This window comes from Phymastichus coffea, unplaced genomic scaffold (genome assembly GCF_024137745.1).
Source record: "Phymastichus coffea isolate CEN01 unplaced genomic scaffold, Cenicafe_Pcof_1.1 PCOF00001, whole genome shotgun sequence".
NCBI classification, from domain to species: domain Eukaryota; kingdom Metazoa; phylum Arthropoda; class Insecta; order Hymenoptera; family Eulophidae; genus Phymastichus; species Phymastichus coffea.
In genome coordinates, this window is record NW_026706812.1 from 5,592,782 (window position 1) to 5,607,193 (window position 14,412).

Here is a 14,412-nt window from a genome sequence, read left to right on the forward strand (position 1 = left end):
GATCAAGTGGGTACAGTCAATAACAAGTCGGATGTAAAGGTAATTCAGATTTATTACGCAAAAGAACTTCCCAGGTCAACCCCAGTGATCTATCCCTCGTGATGGTCAGCCTGGTCTAGGTTACTGGGGGACGCGAGTGGCGTACTACGACGCGAAGTCGGTCTGGACAGACGATAATTCAGTTGAATACTTCTGACTTCGGAAATGATTACACGACGTCGGTCTGTTTATTCGCGGCGAAAATTCCAGTTCGTTCAAGGCAAATAAGTGAAGGAATTCGATCGGTCGCACGAAGGTTAGCTACTGTTCGCGGTGTTGACGGTACTTTGTAGCAACGATCGCGAGCAAAATAAAGGCGACAATGTATTCGAATTCTGCCGGTCGAACGAAGGTCTAGCACGACTCGTATAATGTTTAGGTCGATTCGGAAAGGAATTCATAGACGCGCACTTTAAGGAAAACTCGTTTCTCGGATGACAACAGCACGGCGACTCGCGAAACGATGCTCGGAAGGTCGGTGGCAAAAACATGCGCAGCAACGGCAACGGGCGCGCGAAGGTCATACGGCATACTCGCGCGCGGATATTCGGCGATCATGCGACAATTTCAGATGCGGGACAAAGGAACGGCGTGACAAAGAAAAGCTCGGAGACAACGACAAACATGTTCGATCACGAGGCGTAATGCGCGCGAAGGTCATGCGGCACTCCCGTTCGGTAATTACGCGACAACTTCGTTTTGCGGACAATGATCATACATCGGCTCAATAAAAGATTTTCGGTGGTCAGCAATAAATGGGCGCGAATGTTATTATCGAACGCGCGAAGGTCGTACGGCACTCCCGAAGCGCGGCGGTCAGTAACTGCGCGGCAATCTCGCGATCATCGGTCATGCAACGAAAATCAGTAGTAGGGAAAGGTACTTACTCCTGATAAATTTTCGGCTAATTACTGCTGCGGCTACGGCTGTTAAGGCCGCTGTAGCGGCCGCTACTATAGCTGTTTGCGTCGCCGTTATTAGTACTGTTGCTGTCACTATCTCTCTCTACCGCTATTTTCGTTATTACTTTCTCTGCTTCTCACTACTTCGCTGCTTCACTACTTCCTTCTTTCGTACTCACTTTTCTCACTACTTCCTTCTTTTGTACTCACTCTCGCTTCTATTTTCTTTTCTGTTTCTCACTTTTCGCTTCTATTTTCTTTTCTAATTCTCACTTCTGCTTCTGTCGGCTTTTTTACTTCTATCTGCTTTCTCTCTACTTTCTACTCTTCTATGGGTACCGCGCGTCAGCGAGGCTCGGCGGGTCTACTCACCGTCGAGGCTTAACGGTTACTGGCGCGCCGTTTTTCGGCGACGCGCCGCTTCTCCTAACTTACTTCCCCTTCGTTATTGTCGATTGGCTGGCTTGTTGCTAAGCCAGGTCTCAGCGCCGTCTATATTAATTTTCTTAGCCCGCGCAATTTGTTTATTGGTCGGTCCTTCGCGCCTAATTTGCCTACTGGTCGCGAAGATAGCGTCGGTTTTCACTCATTAGTCCGACCACCCCTAAGCTGATAACGATTGGCCGGTCAACTAGCGTCGCTTGTCTATCCTCTTCTATCCATCGCTCGTTGGTCTTACCGATTCCCCTCGCTCGCTTCCGATCGGTCTAGCATCGGTGGTCTCGCTCGCTCTCACGCGCTCGGTCGCTCCTACTTCTAGTCTAGCTAGGCCTGCCTTAACTAACGGAGGCTTGCGATCAGCTGATCGCGGCTGGAAACTTTAGGGGCTTCTAGCTCCCCGGGGGAGGGTCGGATCGGGTCGTGAGTGCGCGAGGGATTGTACGCGAGCGTAAGGGTCGTGCGAATCGGTCAGGGAGACTTCTAGTGGTCGTAGTTCGCGAGATCCGGGAGTGCGTGGGCGGGTATATGCGGTCGTGGCTGTTCTGCCGCATCGTGTCGGTAGTGTATACTTTTGTGTGATGACGCATCATCACAAAGGTTCCGACTCGCTGAGTCGCGCCAGGGATGTCGTAGCAAACTTGACTTCCGGATCCCCAATGTATTTGAAAGCGAAGGGGTGAAAGACAGTGGGCTATGCCAACCTATTGGCGCCCAGAGAGAGGGGTGGTAATGTTTGATTACGCTGCGCCACCCTCAAAGCGAAAAAGTATGAACGACACACATACACTAACTGTCTTTTCAACTCTGCCTCCCTTCCACTCACTGTCTTCAACTAACTAACTAACTGACTTCAGGTCACAACCTCGTACGCATGAGCTGGCCGTTCGCTTTTCTCAGCTCAAGCTGTGCGTCACGTGCTCGCCTAAGCCTGCATAGCACGTATTGCACTTTCTCTCTCTCATTTTTTCTCATTTTTACTCTTCTTCCTTCCTTCTTCGGGTTAACTCGGCCACTCTCTACAATATTCAGTGGCTAAAACAGAGGAGCTTCTCATTAGACGCGTGACTATAGTGCGTCCAACACCGACTATAATGCCTTGTCAAAACTAGAGGGGAGAGGGAGAGAAATACAAGCAAGCCGCTTGCTCTCGTCACACAGTAAAATACCACCCTGAAGAGAATCTTAATGTACCATGTCAGCATCGTTCTTTCTATGTAACGCTAAGTATAGATCAATATACTCAGCGTGAGTCCTGCTTACTCTATCATCTTTGCAGATATTGCATACTACTTATGACATAATTCTTGAGTAGTCATGATGACAAAGGATAACTGTTTGTAGAAACTACTTGGATCATTTGCCGACTTTCCAAATTCTCTCAGTCCATTTAAGGGGAAAATAAATAAGAGACCGACATTATGCATGTCCATATACGTAGAAAATTAATTAAATCTTTTGCAAAATGCTTTTGACAAATGATAACATTTTTTGCATTTGAAAGGATCGTACTGAAAACTAGAAGACGGTGTGAATGATCCATTTAGGTTATAACAACTTACTACTGTTGGTAAATAAAACGAAATTCATGAATATGAAAAATACAATAGATTTTTTATTATTAATGAGACGTTGACAAATATTTTGTATCTGATAGCAATATTATATACGTTTCACTCTCAAAGATCATTCTAACTTTTATTACTCACTCTTTCCATTCTCTTTTTTATCACTTTTTTACGATTTAGCCTTCAAATGAGCTTCGACCTGATGTGATATACGAGGGTCGTTTGAAAAGTCCGTGCAAAGTCAGAAAGATGGTGCTACTAATGCGTATCAAGGTTATTTTCAGTTAGTGGCATATCTTAGAAGAGCACACACAAAGTTTCAGCCAGATCGGCCAATTATTTTGCGTTTTACATTCGTTTCAATCAAAGAAATCGAGTGGTTGTAAAAAAATGGACGAAAAAGAATTTCGTGTATTGATTAAACATTACTTTTTCAAAGGCAAAATGCCTCAGGAGATCAAACAGAAGCTTGATAAACATTATGGTGATTGTGCACCTTCGATTAGAACGGTTTATAAGTGGTTTCAAAATTTTCGGAGTGGCCATACGAGCACAAAAGACGCTGAACGTTCTGGACGCCCCGTTGAGGTTACCACTTCAGAAATCATTGATAAAATTCATGATATGGTGATGGCTGACAGAAGAGTGAAGGTGCATGAGATTGCTACTACTGTAGGCATCTCAAGCGAACGGGTACATAATATTTTGCACCAACATTTGGACATGAAAAAGCTATCCGCTAGATGGGTGCCACGATTGCTCACGATTGACCAAAAACAAGATCGTGTGAAGTGTTGCAAAAATGGTTTGCAGCTGTTCCAGCAAAATCCGCAAGACTTTAAGCGTCATTTCATCACTGTAGATGAAACATGGATACATCACTACACTCCTGAGACCAAAGAACAGTCTAAACAATGGGTTACCAAGGGGGAATCTGCACCGAAAAAGGCGAAGACGATTCCTTCGACCGGGAAGGTTATGGTGACTGTCTTTTGGGATTCGTAAGGAATAATCTTCATCGACTATTTGAAAAAGGTTAAAACCATTACAGGCGAATATTATTCATCGTTATTGGATCGTTTGAAAACCGAGTTGCTAGAGAAACGTCCACGATTGGTCCACAAAAAAGTCCTCTTCCACCATGACAATGCGCCAGCTCATGCCTCAGCAGTTGTGGCCGCAAAACTGATGGAGATAGGGTTGCAACTCGTTTTACATCCCCCCTATTCTCCAGACTTGGTTCCGTCGGACTAGGATTTGTTCCTTAATATGAAAAAATATCTGGCGGGGAAAAGATTTTATTCAAACGAGGAGGTGATTGCAGAAATGAATGCCTATTTTACAGACTTGGACAAATCCTATTATTTGGAAGGGATTAACAAACTAGAGCAGCGTTGGATGAAGTGTATAAGCCTAAAAGGAGACTATGTTGAAAAATAAAAAAGATTTATTAAAAAAAATCAAGCAGTTTTTATTTTTGCACGGACTTTTCAAACGACCCTCGTAGATTAATAACTCTTGGAATTGGATTCAGCGACCTCAAAAAATCATATATCTATTTTTCCGTGTTTCTTTATTAATTTTTTTCATTTGACCTTTAAATGACATTGAACCTGATGTGATACAGGTTAATCGATCCCGTATTTGTAATCAGTGACCTCCGAAAATCTGAGATGGTCCAGTGCAGTATTGTTATCTCCGATATTTTGTATTGCCATACTCTGAAGGCGAAAGAGCAATAAATCCACTTCTTGGTTAAAGGAGATACAAGCTTAAAAAATGATAATATTTTCTGATTTGTGACGATTGCAAGAGCAACTAATGAGAATGGAGTTCGGGTGATCCATTTAGTGTCGAATCGATTAATTATTATTGATGGTAGAAATTAAACAAATTTTTTCCAAATTTCTTCTACTAAAAATAATTTAGGGAAAAACCCGGGTAATCGACCATACTTCTTATTAAAAATACGTATTTTTTAATGTCTATTTGAAAAACCAGTCAAAATTTTTACGTCCGCTACCTTAGATGGTGGGTATTGATGTTCTGATAACGCTCATTCAGTTGTATAATGGGGTAGGATTTTTGGTGGGCTATGCGGTGCATAGGTTTGCACGTAGACCACGGATCTGCATGCGTACGGATGAGCGCAAGCTACGTGAGTGTCACCGTGCCGATACGCAATGGCACATACTTTAGCGGCGTTCTGTGCGTTTATCGAGGATTACCCCTACGGGCAACCGCAAATGCTTCCTCTGCCTCGAACCTTGCACCGCAACCTTACCTTATGTGTGTGCCCTTGCTTCCGGGGGAAGTCCCCGTTGATTGCTGCAGTTACTTTACTGGACAGCTTCAACCTCGCTCGAAAGTATTGTTAAATTCCGCTGGCTGAAAATGGACGCAAAAGCGCGAAGGTGTAAAATGGGAATGGGCGCTTCTGAAGAGTTAGTTGATCAACACTAGTCGTCCTTCATTATCACAACGGTATTCTTTATTAATCAACGAGTCGTTTATAAAATGAGGTTTGCACATCGGTGAAAATTACTAGAACGTGGCAGGTATGGGTGCCGCCATTTTATTCGCTGCCACGTGCACACAATGATCGTCCGTTCACGGATGAGCAATAACACACATACAATTGTGCCATCGTGGTTTCCGAGCTCGCAAGAGATCGGCTGGCGATCCGCTTTGGATTATGTCTTATGTTACACGCGTAGAACAATGACGGATCGCGCGCGTCTATTGCGCGTAGCTGGGCAGCTTACCTCGCGATATCTGCGATTTCTCAGTCGCTCAGGTTTCCTCAATCAGGGAAGAATGGTACTCTTGTACTTCCTGTAATAACTGGTATACTTGTCGGAGGTTATGCTTGATGTCTCGTATCCTCTGGAGCTGGCTCAGGATTCCATTCATTCTTTTAGGGAGAGAACACACACGGTAACTTCTGTCCGACGTCAAAGATTGAGAGTCCGGATCTAGAGTAGTTCGTGAACAAGGCCGGGTCTCTCTTGCGCATCAACGTATACGCAACACCTGTCTTAACATCATAGCCGGCAGATGCTGCCCCGCGAGCAGTCCCACCGATAAGATGAGCACGCGAATATAACGTTCATCGTTACACAGTTTAATAATAAGTAACGGAATTGTCATCATCATCAGCTTTATTTTACATTTGTGTTATGATCTTGATTGTAACGAATGCGCAATGTCGTCACCAATTATTTTGTGACGAGAGCAAGCGTTGCGCTTGTCCTCGTCGGTATTTTTCACCAATTCCTCCTCTCTCGGCAAGGCACGATGACCAGTGTTGGGCGCATTTAAGAATGCGCCTAATGCACGGTCTTTGTTTCAGCCGACGGAGATTGCCGAGCGAGGCCGAGCCGGCCCGAAGTCGTTAAGTGGACGACAAGATTAGGTGTTAGAAAAAGAGAGAGAGAGAGAGAGTAAGGGACGTGCATGTCCCACGCGACGCGTAACCAATTAGCGCATTGGTCGTCCACCGTCTAATAAGTAGGTCAAGTGGGGAGAGAAAGAGCGAGCGAAGAAGCTGTGGATTGCGGAAGCGAACGAGCAGGGAGACGGTTTGCAGTCGATCAGCGGTACAGACGATTATTAGTTGGTCAGAGGTACAGACGGTTCTAAGTCGATCAGCGGTACAGATGGTTTTAGTCGGTCAGCGGTGCAGAGTGCAGTTGAGAGTGCAGAGGTCAGTCGAACGCACACACCGCCAAGGAGCTGAGACGAGAAGCCGAGAAGAAACAGAGGACGACTGCCTTTTCCAGCATCTGCTTAGGATGCTACCCGAAGGAGCCGGCAAAGAGTTGCCCAGCGACGGCCAGCAACACCATCCGCAAGGCACAGCCAGGCCTCCCGTTCCTGCATCGATAAGGTCAAGGTTCGTAATATTATTTCTTTTTCTCTCTCTCTCTCTCTCTCTCCCTCTCTTCACCGGTATCGCACAGCGACTTTATTTGTAAGTGGTGTAAGAATTAGGTAGGTAGCAAGGCGTGTACGCGCGCGCCTACCTGTCTTAATTACGGTCGACAGTAATTTTGTTCAGGTAGCGTACCGTCAAAGCGATTCCTCGCCGGGCGGCTTTCTCTTCTAGTATAAGTAGGCTAACTTGGTTCGTCGTCATGGCGGTCACCTGCCAGGCGACACGTTCCGTAGGTCGGTTAGATTTGTAAGCGCGATAAATTAGTTAATTTATTCTTTTATTGTAGTAGGTGTTAAGAACACCGTTGTGTTCTGTAGAGTTAAGACGTGTTTGTAACACCGTTGTGTTCACTAAAGGTTAAGAGTTTGTAAAGCTGGTTAAAAGTATAATTATACGGTATTTGAAGTATGATTTTGATTTGATGTGATTTGTTTGATTTTTTTGATTAATTTCATTTTTTTACCTTTCCCCCCTTTACCCCCTCCTCGATTGCTATGAGCGAGTGCGCCTCACATGCCCACCCTTAAAATTGATAACGAACGAGCTTTCATTACAATTTAAAGGGGATAAGACAGGCTTTTTCGTTCGCAGCAATCGAAAGTGGAAAAAGAGAACAGGTCAACAAATAATAGCGTTTCATTCAAAGCTCTCAATATTATTCTAATTAAAAAATAGGAAAACTACTATGGAAACATCTTATCAACTACAATTTCTGTAATATAAATAAATTACGTGTGAACTGGTTAACGAGTGAACGCCTTAGCTATCTGATACCTGTCGCCCGTATTTAGCCTATCGAGCCACTGCTTGAAAACAAAGGTTACATAGATTGCCGACTGATGAATGCCTTGCCTCTGAGTTCTAACGAACTGAAATCTAGCGCGGCCGCGAGTTTTTCATGACGAGAGAGACGGGGAATCTGACCTTGTGGATCAACGAGTTGACGGGTAAAGCAAACGGCACAGCGAAAAAATATAAGCGATGCCCTTCCTCCCTTCCTACCTTGATCCGAGGTGAATCGGAGAAAATTCTCACGGATGTCTGAGCCGGTCCCAAGCAGCAACGATTAGCCACGCTTATCAAACAAGGTCCAGAGGAAAAGTTATCTGTGAGGTCTCTGCTCTTCTTCCCGACGTCTTTGCAGACGTACCTGTTAGTTTTGAAGTAATTGTGTATGCTGTATAAAGAGAGTATCTAAATATTGTATACAAGCGAGTATAAGTATGAGGATACGCTCGCAGAGACGTATGTAATATGTAAATAGAGCACGAGCAGTTTAGTCTGTCTGCCACGTTGCCAGCGAGCGAGCGTATCACGGAATGACTCAAATAATATAAGAGCGTAACCGAGTTGTATTTTGCAAATCATTGGATTGTTCAAAATAAACTTTCAATTGTTATTGTGAATCGAGCATGGACATTTAAATATTGATCCTACGTCAAAATATTTAACATGGTAGCAGAGCGTGGTTTGCCAAAAGTGTTGTTAAGATAACACGTGTTTATGAACTAAGTGAAAAGAAATAAAATAGTAACAAATCAAAAGGGACTATAAACAAAAGTGTGATTTAAAATTAAAGATTAAACGATTTTGAAAAAAGGGGAACTTTAAATTAATGAACGATGAAAACGTGGCGATAAAAATTAAAGAGAAAAATCGAACTTCCGAACATATTAAAACAAAAATATTAATGAGAAGATAAACTAAAGAAATTTTTCAATTTAAACACATTAAATGAGATGCGCGAAGATTAAAAGTTGAAAATATACGTAAAAAGAACACGTGTTACGATACCAAATAAAAATGATTAAATCAGAAGATATTAAAGTACTGGTGTTTGATGGTCAAGATTACAGTTTATGGAAAAAAAGAATATTATTATATTTAGAGTGGAAAAAATGTAAAGACCAAGCGACACGTGAGAAAACAGAGAAAGACACTGATGCAGTAGCATCGAATGAATCAAACATTAAAGCAATGAACTATAAATACTCGAGTATATCTAATAAACAATTAGAGTTCGTGGGTGATGAAACGAGTGCGTTTAAAATCATGCAAAAATTTGATAACATGTATCTAAAAACATCAACTGCTTTACAAATTATTGTGAGAAACAAACTTGATAGACTTAAATTGAAAAACTTTGAAAATTCAGAAACCTTTTTCCTAGAGTTTGAAAAATTAATTAATGAACTTAAAAGTGCGGGTGCAACTTTAAATGAACCTGAAAAACTTGATTATTTATTAAAAACTCTTCCAGACTCTTTAAGTTATCTAGGTGATTTAATTGACACTTTAAAAGACGAAGATAAAACGTGTGACTATGTGAAAAATAAAATATTCATGAATGAGACTAAATTTAAAAGTTCTAATAACAATAATGTAAAATCAAGTGTGTTTAAAACCGAAGCTCGTGATGTTGAGTGCAACAAATGCCACAAGAGAGGACACTATGCAAGAGAGTGTCGTAGTCGAGGAGGTGCAAGAGCACAATGGCCAAGAGGTGGCCAGTACAATCAACAACAATATAATCAACAACAACAACAATCTCATCAACAACAACAACAATCTCATTAACAACAACAACAATTCCACCGGCGTCCGTATGACGGAAATTATCAAGCGAGAGGCCTTTTCAATAACGTCGGCCGAGGGTACAACAACAATCAACAAAATCAACAAAATTTCAACAGAGGAAGAAGTTATGGTTTCAGAGGTAATGGGTCCAGAGGACGTGGTCAAGGTTGGTATCGATCCAACGCAAGGTATATATACAACGATCAAGAAGAAAATCGATCAAGTGAGACGTTCCTTACGCGAATAGAAGTAAACAGAGAAAATAAGTTTGAATTTATGAGTAAAGATAAAAATTGCAATAATGTTTGTGTGAATGGTTTTCAAAAGGTAGATTGGATACTTGACAGTGGCTGTTCCGATCACATAATTAATGATAAATCATACTTTATTGAATATTCGAAATTAAATAAACCTGTACGTGTTAAAGTAGGTGATGGCAGACCGTTAAAGGTCACAGAAACTGGAAACGTTTTAATGTATTTGAATGTAAATGGTATTGAACATGAAGTAATAGTATTCAATGTATTTTTAGTTAAAGAAATGGACAAAAATTTACTCAGTTACGCGAGAATAACTAATAATTATAAAATCGTATCAATTCGAGAACAATCATTAATTTACAATAAAACGAATAAAATTATTGGTATACCAAAAAAGGCAAATGGTTTATATACTATATACTTGAGAGTCAAATAGAAATTCAAAATTCATTTTCTTATAATACAAACAAAATGACTGAAAAAGAAAAATGTCATAGAATGCTTGGCCATATAAATTTTAACTATTTGAATAAAATGTGTAAAGAGAATTTAGTTGGCGGTCTACCCGAAAATCTAGAAAATATTCATTTAAAATGTGGAACATGTTTACAAAATAAAATGCAAATTTGCCATTTAAAAATCATCGTAGTGGAGCAAGTAGAATTCTAGAGATTGTACATACAGATTTAAATGGACCACATAAAACTACTGGTTATGATGGCTCAAGTTATTTTTTGACATTTCTCGATGACTACAACAAATTTTCTATTGTCTATACGATAAAAACAAAAAATGAAGTGTACACATGTTTTCTAGATTACATAAATAAAGTTGAGAATCATACTGGAAATAAAATAAAATATCTAAGATGTGATAATGGAAAAGAGTATTTAAATAAAGATATTTTTAACTTGATTAGAGAAAAAGGAATCATAATGGACAATTGTCCACCTTATGTACATGAGTTAAACGGTACGGCGGAACGCTTTAATAGAACAATTATGGATTCGGCTCGTTGTTTAATGTTAGAAGCAAATTTAAATTGACGATATTGGCCTGAAGTAGTTTTAACAGCTAGTTACCTTAAAAATAGAACGATTGCGAACACTATTGAAAATAAAAGTCCTTACGAAATATTTCGTGGTAAAAGGCCAAATATTGAAAATTTAAAATTGTATGGAAGCAAAGTATTTGCAAGAACTCCTGAAAGTAAAAGAGACTCAAAATAGGATCGGAAATCAGATTTTGGTATACTTGTTGTTTATGAGAAAGTTGGTTATAGAGTATTAATAGGTAATAGAATAACAGTTGAAAGACATGTAGATTTTGTAAAAGACGATGAAGTTTTAGTTGGTTTTGAAGGAGATAATGAGAGCGAAAATGAAACAGATAACGATGAAGTATTCAAAAGTCCAAGTAAAAATAAAAATTTGAAAGAAAATCTAAGTCCAAAAGTTAAAAAAGATAAATAGTATTGATAATGAATCCGATGAGTATGTTGAGTGTGATGAACAAATTACACCTCGTAGGTCAACAAGAGTAAAACAAAAACCCGACAGATACGGCGAAAGCCAAACATACTATATTTACGTAAATTATGTTAATGCTAATAGTCCAAAAACATATGAAGAAGCTTTAAGTAGTAATGAATCGGAATTGTGGAAAAATGCTATGCAAAAAGAAATAAATTGTATTAATAAAAATAAAACTTGGAAACTAGTCGAGAAACCTAAAGATAAAAAAGTAATTGATGTAAAATGGGTATTTACAAACAAAGCAAATAATATTAAAAAAGCGAGATTAGTTGTAAGAGGTTTTCAACAAAAAGAAATTGTAAATGATATTTATTCACCTGTTGCAAGAATTCAAACGTTAAAACTATTATTAGCCTTCTGTGTTCAAAATAAATATTTAATGGAACAAATGGATGTTGAGACCGTATTTCTCAATGGAAATATTAAATCCGAAATTTACGTTAAACAACCAAACGGTTATGATGATAAAACTGGTCGAGTTTATAAATTAATAAAAGCTTTGTATGGTTTGAGAGAGAGTCCACGAGCGTGGTATGAATGTTTCGATAAATATATTAGAAGTCTAGGTTTTGTAAGAAGTAACAGCGATTACTGTTTGTATATTTTACACGGTGAAGATGGTGAGAATATTTATTTGATTTTGTTTGTTGATGATTTACTAATATGTGGCAAGAAAATTGAGAAATTAAAGTTAAATTACAAAATAGATTTGCAATGAAAGACTTAGGTAAACTGAAAACTTATCTTGGCATAAATATTGAATACAATTTTGAACAACATAAAATGACATTAGACCAATGCGAATATATTAATTCTTTAGCCGAAAATTACAAAATAAAAGATAGTAAATTGTATAACACTCCTATGGAGCAAAATTTAATTTTGGAAATAGCACAAACAGCATCAAACGACATAAAATATCGAAATTTAATTGGAGCATTATTATATATCAATACATGTACAAGATTAGATATTAGTTATAGTGTGAATTATCTGAGTAGATTTCAAAACTGCTACAATGAAACTCATTACAAATATGCTCTGAGAGTATTAAAATATTTATATTTAACAAAAAATTTAAAACTAACATACATGAGGAATTTGAAAGCAGATATTTTAGAGTGCTATGTTGACGCTGATTGGGCTGGTGATTCGATAAATCGTCGTTCTACATCTGGTTATGTAATAAGATTCTTTGGAAATATAATATACTGGAAAACAAAGAAACAAAGTAGCGTCACAAAGTCGTCGACTTCTGCAGAATATGTAGCTCTGTCAGAAGCTGTAAGCGAAATTAAATTTATAAAACTCTTATTAAATGATTTCGAAATTGAAACAAATATACCTATTAAAATTTATGAAGATAATTCAAGAACAATAGAAATTGCAAAATTTGGAAATTTAACTAAAAAATCAAAATATATTGAAATACATTATCACTTCGTCAATGAACGTTATGAGCGCAAAGAAATTGATATTATAAAAGTAGACTCTGAGAATAATTTAGCAGATATATTCACAAAAGCTCTTGGTAGATTCAAATTTGAAAAGCTGAGATTACTTTTAAATTTGAAAGTCTAAAGTTTATAATTTATTGAAATTATTTATTTAAGTTTGATTATGAAAGAAAATTTTGAGTTATTAATGTTGTTTTGAAAAACAATTCATTATTATTAAGAGAAAAATATTATTACTATTATAATAAAAATCAAATATTATTATTACAATTCAAATAGTCAGAAAAATAACTGTACGAAGTTTATTACAGCATACAAAATTAAGGAGGCGTGTTAGTTTTGGAGTAATTGTGTATGCTGCATAAAGAGAGTATCTAAATATTGTATACAAGCGAGTATGAGTATAAGGATACGCTCGCAGAGACGTATGTAATATGTAAATAAAGCACGAGCAGTTTAGTCTGTCTGCCACATTGCCAGCGAGCGAGCGTATCACGAAATGACTCAAATAATATAAGAGCGTAACCAAGTTGTATTTTGCAAATCATTGGATTGTTCAAAATAAACTTTCAATTGTTATTGTGAATCGTGCATGGACATTTAAATATTGATCCTACGTCAAAATATTTAACAGTACCAATTAGTAGTCACACGCGTCTCTTTCTTTTGTCGAAACACACACTCTTTTCTCAGCGTGAACTTACTGTATTGACCGGCCCGCGGTCGCTGAGACTCTCTGTCTCTAAACTTCCTCACTTACAAGGGAAGGCAGGGAGGTGTCCGTCACCGATTTTCTTCAAACTTTGCATACGATTAGAGTATCGAAAAATATTGGACACGTATTTTTTTGTAGCGGCCCATACGGTAATTTAGGTGGTAAAAACAGGTGAAAAAAATCATTTTTCAAAAAAATTTGCATAGTATTTATAATAAATAATAGAGAAAAATTAAGAAACAAAAACAAGCGAAGTTTGTGAAATTCAAAAAGTCCCAAAAACCACAGGTTTTTTTTTTGGTGCCACTTTGGGACTCAAAATACAAATTTTTTCGGTAAAATTTGATATCACGTTTGAACGTGTAATTTCCCCCATAATTCGAATCTGCTATAAGCAACAGTAGTTTCCATTTGAAATTTTCAAGTTGAGCCAGATTTGGCCAGTTTTTGGAATTGGACCCAAAAAACTGAGTTTCCCATTTGAAAGAATGAAAAACATTACAAAAGAAACACTGTAAATCTTTTCATATGCAAAAAACATGCCTTTTACACATATTTGAGGTTATGTAAGATCATAAGATAATTTTTTTCGGTCAAACTAATTAATATATCTTAAAGTATGAGTCTTTCCTTTCAAAATGAATTTTGAATCGTTCAGATATCTTTTTCTTTCACCGAGACATGATAATTTGAATTTAGCGTCTCGCCAACTTATGCACTTCAAGCGTATGTAGATAATTATAATTGGCAACCCTGTTTTTACCACCTAAATTACCGTATGGGCCGCTAAAAAAAATACGTGTCTAATATTTTTTGATACTCTAATCGTATGCAAAGTTTAAAGAAAATCGGTGACGGACACCTCCCTGCCTTCCCTTGTTAGCCTACATTTTAAGTGACGTGCAATACGGTCAAAATTTCGCAAGCCTACCCTGACCTGCCTATGTCCCGCTTTCTTTATCTCTCTATCTCTCTCGCCCTTTG

General features: G+C 38.4%; 1 protein-coding gene across 4 annotated transcripts in view; it reads right to left on the reverse strand.

Annotated features, from left to right (window-relative positions):
- LOC131675389 (anaphase-promoting complex subunit 1) overlaps positions 1–14,412 on the reverse strand; it is an 896,320-nt gene that overhangs the window by 489,666 nt on the left and 392,242 nt on the right. The gene's annotated exons all lie outside the window — the stretch shown is intronic.